The 6,702-nt window shown below is 32.1% G+C and overlaps 1 long non-coding RNA gene across 2 annotated transcripts; it reads right to left on the bottom strand.

The window, feature by feature from the left end:
- Positions 1-1,166: 1,166 nt before the first annotated feature.
- Positions 1,167-2,516, bottom strand: LOC149679203 (uncharacterized). 2 transcript variants are annotated; one of them, XR_016365697.1, is made up of 5 exons: positions 2,347-2,516; positions 2,064-2,286; positions 1,909-1,990; positions 1,764-1,845; positions 1,167-1,700 (listed from the first exon to the last, which is right to left on the bottom strand). It is a non-coding gene; the product is annotated as an uncharacterized LOC149679203 (long non-coding RNA). The 2 variants fall into 2 exon arrangements; XR_016365698.1 differs by having other exon boundaries at positions 2,064-2,249; positions 2,347-2,515.
- Positions 2,517-6,702: the final 4,186 nt, after the last annotated feature.

Genomic DNA, 6,702 nt, shown 5'->3' with positions numbered 1-6,702 from the left:
TTTAATGAAGTGATCCGTGCCGTTTTCATGTAAAAAAACCGGTTTTTCTAAAAGTTTGCAAAAAATATTCAAGGTTCTGCAAGAGTTTTTCGGCATAAAAACCTACCAAAAAAATTAATGATGGTTAGAATTAATTCTTATTAAATTTAATGAACTGACTAGTACCGTTTCATTTGAAAAAAACCGGTTTTTCTAAAAGTTTGCAAAAAATATTCAAGGTTCTGCAAGAGTTTTTCGGCATAAAAAACTGCCAAAAAAATTAAATGATGGTTAGAATTAATTCTTATTTAATTTAATGAACTGATTAGTACCGTTTTCATGTAAAAAAACCGGTTTTTCTAAAAGTTTGCAAAAAATATTCAAGGTTCTGCAAGAGTATTTCGGCATAAAAACCTACCAAAAAAATTAATGATGGTTAGAATTAATTCTTATTAAATTTAATGAACTGATTAGTACCGTTTCATTTGAAAAAAACCGGTTTTTCTAAAAGTTTGCAAAAAATATTCAAGGTTCTGCAAGAGTTTTTCGGCATAAAAAACTGCCAAAAAAATTAAATGATGGTTAGAATTAATTCTTATTTAATTTAATGAACTGATTAGTACCGTTTCATTTGAAAAAAACCGGTTTTTCTAAAAGTTTGCAAAAATAATTCAAGGTTCTGCAAGAGTTTTTCGGCATAAAAAACTGCCAAAAAATTAAATGATGGTTAGAATTAATTCTTATTTAATTTAATGAACTGATTAGTACCGTTTCATTTGAAAAAAACCGGTTTTTCTAAAAGTTTGCAAAAAATATTCAAGGTTCTGCAAGAGTTTTTCGGCATAAAAAACTGCCAAAAAATTAAATTATGGTTAGAATTAATTCTTATTTGATTTAATGAAGTGATCCGTGCCGTTTTCATGTAAAAAAACCGGTTTTTCTAAAAGTTTGCAAAAAATATTCAAGGTTCTGCAAGAGTTTTTCGGCATAAAAACCTACCAAAAAAATTAATGATGGTTAGAATTAATTCTTATTAAATTTAATGAGCTGATTAGTACCGTTTCATTTGAAAAAACCCGGTTTTTCTAAAAGTTTGCAAAAAATATTCAAGGTTCTGCAAGAGTTTTTCGGCATAAAAAACTGCCAAAAAAATTAAATGATGGTTAGAATTAATTCTTATTTAATTTAATGAACTGATTAGTACCGTTTCATTTGAAAAAAACCGGTTTTTCTAAAAGTTTGCAAAAATAATTCAAGGTTCTGCAAGAGTTTTTCGGCATAAAAAACTGCCCAAAAATTAAATGATGGTTAGAATTAATTATTATTTAATTTAATGAACTGATTAGTACCGTTTCATTTGAAAAAAACCGGTTTTTCTAAAAGTTTGCAAAAAATATTCAAGGTTCTGCAAGAGTTTTTCGGCATAAAAAACTGCCAAAAAATTAAATTATGGTTAGAATTAATTCTTATTTAATTTAATGAACTGATTAGTACCGTTTCATTTGAAAAAAACCGGTTTTTCTAAAAGTTTGCAAAAAATATTCAAGGTTCTGCAAGAGGTTTTCGGCATAAAAAACTGCCAAAAAATTAAATGATGGTTAGAATTAATTCTTATTTAATTTAATGAACTGATCCGTACCGTTTCATTTGAAAAAAACCGGTTTTTCTAAAAGTTTGCAAAAAATATTCAAGGTTCTGCAAGAGTTTTTCGGCATAAAAAACTGCCAAAAAATTAAATTATGGTTAGAATTAATTCTTATTTAATTTAATGAACTGATTAGTACCGTTTCATTTGAAAAAAACCGGTTTTTCTAAAAGTTTGCAAAAAATATTCAAGGTTCTGCAAGAGGTTTTCGGCATAAAAAACTGCCAAAAAATTAAATGATGGTTAGAATTAATTCTTATTTAATTTAATGAACTGATCCGTACCGTTTTCATGTAAAAAAACCGGTTTTTTAAAAAGTTTGCAAAAAATATTCAAGGTTCTGCAAGAGGTTTTCGGCATAAAAAACTACCAAAAAATTAAATCATGGTTAGGATTAATTCTTATTTAATTTTATGAACTGATCAGAACATACACTCACCCAAGTTAATACAAAGGAAAGTATCCTAACAGTCTTTAATTTAAAATCCTCAAGCATCAACAGTAGAAGACCATAACTTTATTAGTAGCAGACCACGAATATGGGTTAAGGGTCAATCAAAAATATTTAGTCTGATAACTCAAAGCAAACATTTAAGAGTTTCAAAATAATCTTCCAAGATGTATTCTAATGAAATATTTCAGTAACTTCCGTTGTTAAAGGCCTATATTTTCATTGTTTTATTGTTTAATTAAAAAAAATTAAAGATAACAAACTTATTTACCTTTGTTGATGAAAAAAGATCCTGCAAATTAGGGTGTAGAATTGCAAACAAAAAGTTCTGCAAGTTTATAAAAAAGGTCCTGCAAATTAGGGTATGAAATTGCAAACTTTTCGAGGGGTACGGTACTCGAAGGTTCTGCAAGTTTGTAAAAAAAGTTTGCAAAAAAAAGTCCTGCAAATTAGTACCTCCCGTGTTATCATAGAGATACGCGTGTTATGGTATTTTTCATCACGAAATCCCCTAAAAATGATAAATGTGGTTATAAAATGTAAACGGGGAATGGAATTGTGCTCGAAAACCCGAGATAAGTAAATTTTTCAAATTATTGAGAGGGAATAAATTGACTACCAGTAAATTAAGTTTATTCAATGGAATAGGGTGATGGAACATTAGTTTCTTAAAAGGGCTGTCCGACGCCCTCTCCTTTTTTACCCACCCGCCATGTTAAGCTCTACGAGGAAACTCGTCCTTTGTCCCACTGTCCGAACAGCATCTTAAGCGTGTAAGTCTTAATTTAAAAAAAACTTTTAATATCTGGGCTTTCAGTCACTTTCTTAACTCTCTTCTTATCGATACTTTTTAGGTCTTGGTTAAATCCAAGACGTTTTGATTAATATCTGTGACTTCGGTCTTAATTTTTATTAATTTTGTGTAGACACGTTGGTGATTTTATATTGATTATTTCAACGCTTTATTCTGCATGCCATAGAATAGGGACTTGGCAATTCGAGCTTAACTCCGGCCCCTGAGCCATTATGGTATGTTTTTTTTACAAAATGAAAGCTATATAAGCCCCTCCTCCTGGTATGTTTATTAGCACTAGTGGAATGTGGCCTGACGTTTCATGACGTAGTAATGCCAAGTCCCTATAGGGAGCTAACAGTTCTGACCCTGAAACGTCACACCCTTCTATCTCTTACTGGAGTTTCATCCCCCCTAAAGGTTGGAAACAGTATTCTACGCGCAAAAATGCCAACCAGATAGGGGCTGCGTGACATCAGACTATCTCTTCCCCCTAGCTCCCAGTTGTTAGCTCCCTATAGGAAGTAGTTCATCATTGAATAGAAAATTGTTGAGAGATCGGAGCTATGGGAACGTCACATCAATATTTTTAGTCTAAATTGTATGACCTGAGCTGACAAAGATTGTAGTATCACACTATAGAGAGCTTTCAGATGGGATAGTAGTACGTCACACCCTCCCAAGTCTTGCCGCGGTTCTGGTAGCCATATTGGGTGGTCTCAGCTTCATCCCTGCTTTAAACCCACCAATATGGCAGCGTAAATTACGTCACGAGACTCGGCTCCTCCTCCAACTGAAAGCTCTCTATTTCAGGTGGACCAAGACCAGATGCTCTATTACAAATTTTTGAGCCCCATTTCCAATGTGATTGTTTTAACAAGATCTTATTCAAAATGGATAATTTCTTTTAACCTTGATAGGAAATGAAACATATAGAATATGCCATCTTTAGTGGCGCTCTAACTTTAACCTAGTTTAAAGAACTAAGATAGTATTTTTTTGTCAAAAATGGCATTAAATTAGTAAACTAGCAATACTTTAGCAATATTTCGGGGTGAAAACAAATCCAATTTTGCAACATTTTGGGAAAGATGTCAATTCGATAATAATAAGAAATACAATAACAGGCACACATTTAGTTTTAATGTTATTAGCTCCGCCCTTAAGTACAATTCTAATTGGATTCAGCCTTTGGGAAATTGAAGTTGGTGTTTAAATGATTTGCCAGAATGCTAGGAGGTCAGGCAATGGAAGTACGCTTTGATTTATCATTAAATATAGGAAATAACAGGATTAAATTATTATTTACTTGTAATCATGAAATTAATGTTATTTTATGCCCTGTAAACTATTTTATTTTTAATAAATAAAGTTAAATGACAGTTACGGTAATTTATTGATGACAAAATTTAGGGTTAATAATATTATTTCATATAATAGTTAAAATACAAATAGGAATGTTTTTAAGTAATGCCTGTTTAAAAATTACTTTCAAGTACTAAATTGCATTAAGAATGTTTTTGTTTGACTATTTTCAAGTTTTTAAACACGCATGATTATGATATTGGAAGGCGCAAATTATTTATTTAAATAAACATTTGGTTTGATACTTGCCACGTTTATTTACAGCATGTAATTTGGGCTTAATTTCCCTAGTTGTTATTTAATTATGGTATTCATTATAAATTTATTCCAGTCAATAAATATATAGTTTTTTACGTTTAAAGGTAAAAGTTGCATATTTTAAAGGGTTTTTCCAAAGAAAATTGTTTTTGACACCAGAAAGGCTTTTGAGGATAATTAGCGATTGCGTCCTGCTGCCAAAAAATAGACCTTAACAGGGAAAAGCTAAGAGTAACTATAATTAATTTTAAATGAATCTAAAATGTAAGTTTCACAATGAATGCGTGAGAGGGATTAAAAAAAATGTTCAAGGACAGTCATACGTGAAGGTTGGATTTATAAAGTGAGAGACTTCAACATTATCGTATGAATGCCTAGAATAATTTTGTTAATCTCAAAAGTGAACAATTCAATGATGAAAAAATATTTACACACATTTAATCCTAGGATTGTCAAATTGAGACTATATAATTGCCAGAAAAATAGTAAGCATGTGTTTCAATATTATATTTTTTTAAGGTATAAAAAAGGGAAGGGGAGTTTGTTAAATTAGTCCTAATATACTTAAAGATGCTTTTTAAAATTGGTAGTGATTTGTTGGTGTAGAATCTGCAGTTTAGTTCAGAGAGTTAATGAGGTGCCTTGTATTTCGTTAGTGACATCTCCAATCCAGTTGATTTTAGGTTTTTTTCTATATTTATTACTATTGAACTCAGATGGCGTTGGGAGTTAATGTCATTAATTGTAGTTTTTTTACTGGTTCCATCGCGCTTGATTTTGTTTTGTTGATGTAGAATCTGCAGTTCAGTTCAGAGAGTTAATGAGGTGCCTTGTGTTTGGTAGCGACATCTCCAATCCAGTTGATTTTATTTTTTTTTTCTATATTTATTACTATTGAACTCAGAAGGCATTACTGCTTAACGTCATTAATTGGCAGCATTTTTTTACTGGTTCCCTCGACCTTGCTTTGTTTGGCAAACGTCCGTTAAACAATGTAATATACCATCATGGTATATTAGCTTTAAGGCGTTTTGATGAAAATTGAAATCCAAGGTTAATCAGTTGGTATTTTAGAGTAACGAGTGAAGTACTTGAGGTTTAATCGAGTGGTGAAGGAGGGGGGATTTGGGGTATTTCACCACCCGCGGGCGCGGGGTAGTCAGTTCCTGTAGGGTAGGCATGCTGACAAGTCCCTTATTCCCTCAAAACTTTGTTGCCCAGAAGCTTGGCTTACAGGAGTGCGCCCAACTCCCAACATAGTCAAGCACATAATTTTAGTAACAAACCATTGCTGTTCTAAATTTTAACAACGTTGAGGCAACTTTTTGCCCGAAAAAGGTTTTTTTGCGAATCTATAGCTGTTATGAACTTCTATTGTGTTGATGAACTTGTAGGCACGGCTTGCCAAACCGTAACGTAATTATATAGGGAAACCAAAGAGTTGACATGTATTATTTGGCCTTGATACAGCTTGATGTTCTTTAGACACTGACTCAAGCCAATAGAAAGGTTATTTCTTTGAATATCTTTGCTGTTCTTAATCCAAAGACGGCAGACGCTCTCACTCTTTGAACACGCCAGTATAAAGTGTCTGTTATTTCGGTGGAGAAGTTGAATATATTTCTTGATTTGTCTATCGAAGTCTTGTTGTGGGTTTTTTTATAATGATGATGATCATCATATTTTTGAGCTGTGTAGGTTTAATCTTTTACTACACTGGTAATAGCTATGATGAATTATCTTTCTGTTGAAGCTTAGCAGTTGGCACGTGTTGATACGATACGCATGTAGTTGTACGAAATTAGTCTTTAAATTGTATGTTTCAAACTTGAAAATATACACTGCTTGTAGTATTTATTTAGGAATAATTTTGATCTTCGTTATATTAGTTACGTAAAGGGGCGGGGGTTGAAAGAAAACTTTACAATTTACTGGCAATTATATGTTCATTTAAATATAAGATTTTGAGGGTCTATTTTTAAAATTTTGTCACGCGACTCTTAACTTTAAGTTTGGAAACAGTGCTGCTAGAACATGGCAATTATTGTTTTGCGCGTGGGTTACCAAAGGGACAATGAAAAGGTTATTAATTTTTGGGGAAAAAAATATTCCAGAAGGCTTTGCAAATTGTACCCCTGTTGGATTTACGCAATGCAACCTGCCACGCAGACTACCCCAGCTGGTGAGAAACACAAAGAGACTATGCAAAAC

The sequence above is a fragment of the Phalangium opilio genome, unplaced genomic scaffold, assembly GCF_054372755.1.
Source record: "Phalangium opilio isolate 3A_F unplaced genomic scaffold, DU_Popi_V2 ptg000041l_1, whole genome shotgun sequence".
In the NCBI taxonomy this organism is placed as follows: Eukaryota; Metazoa; Arthropoda; class Arachnida; order Opiliones; family Phalangiidae; genus Phalangium; species Phalangium opilio.
The sequence above is the reverse complement of the archived record's forward strand: the minus strand, read 5'-3'. Positions and strand labels throughout refer to the sequence as shown.